This window comes from Canis lupus, chromosome 11 (assembly GCF_048164855.1).
Source record: "Canis lupus baileyi chromosome 11, mCanLup2.hap1, whole genome shotgun sequence".
In the NCBI taxonomy this organism is placed as follows: Eukaryota; Metazoa; Chordata; class Mammalia; order Carnivora; family Canidae; genus Canis; species Canis lupus.
This window is the reverse complement of record NC_132848.1, coordinates 14,929,481-14,930,637: the sequence shown is the minus strand read 5'-3', so window position 1 is coordinate 14,930,637 and position 1,157 is coordinate 14,929,481. Positions and strand designations below refer to the sequence as shown.

General features: G+C 35.9%; 1 non-coding gene across 1 annotated transcript; it reads right to left on the bottom strand.

Moving 5' to 3' along the window:
* Positions 1 to 789: 789 nt before the first annotated feature.
* LOC140600572 (U6 spliceosomal RNA) lies at positions 790 to 892 on the bottom strand. The gene has a single exon (XR_012003770.1). It is a non-coding gene; the product is annotated as a U6 spliceosomal RNA (small nuclear RNA).
* Between the last annotated feature and the right edge of the window lie 265 nt (positions 893 to 1,157).

Here is a 1,157-nt window from a genome sequence, read left to right as displayed (position 1 = left end):
CATCCATTAGTATCCCAACAATGTGAATGATTACCCTTTGGGATATTGAGTGGGAAAAACTGGCTGAGGTTCTAAGGCAACTTCCTCTGGTTTAGGGAGCCATTAGGAAAAGCTCCTTATTCTTGTAAAAATTTTCCTGAACTTTCAGGGCCAGTTTCTGCAGCTGGCCAAGAGTCAGCCTCAGTTAGAATCCTGCCAAATTGGGCATCAACAGCTCATTTGGCTTGGAAAAAAAAAAAAGAAATGAGAAACAACTGACGTTTGTATACTTGAAATTATGAGCTGTTTCTCTAACAAAGAGACCAAACACTTTCGGCTTGTTTTACAGTAAACATACACATTGAACAATCTGGTTGGTTAGCAGCTGGCTGTGCATATGTAGGACATATGTGAACACATATGGATGCATAAACTCACATATGTTCACTTAAAAGGACACTGTCAAGCCATTTTATGACTTTTTTTGTTCTCTGGGCTCCGTTGTTTATAAAATCTTCTTAGAAGCTTAAAAATACAATTTCTTTCCCTACTGATTTTTGTTCTTTAAAAAAAAAGACAAGTATTTTGAATGACACTCAAATAAATGGGACTGGTTCTATTTAATCCCAAGTCCTACTTAAACATATACAACAATACAGTGTCCAATGAGCAGCAGAGCACTAACAGTGAGAGTTCCTGATGAAGAAAAAAATAATGAATCTTCTGTAGACATTCCAGAATTGAATGGAACTCACAAGATTATTTTCTGGCACCCCAGTGCTTTTATGTATGCATGTATGGATGTATTTTCAAAATATGAAACGCTTTACAAATTTGCATATCATCCTTGTGCGGAGGCCGTGCTAATCTTCTCTGTATTGTTCTAATTCTAGTATGTGCTGCTGAACAGAGCACCCAAGTGCTTTTAGTGTATGATATCAAATATAAATAATAGTGATCATGATAAAACCTATTTTTCCCTATTATTTTAGCAATATTTTTCTAGCTTCTTTACTAAGCAAAAATCCCTTCAAAATATCTTTGCTTGGGGCAAAGGCTGTGAAGAATCAGATCAAAATGGCTAAAACACCTGGAAAGATGCTCAAAATCACAACTAGTTGGGAAAGCAAAAGTTAATTAATGTTGTCACTTTATATCCATCCGGTTGATAGGAGAAA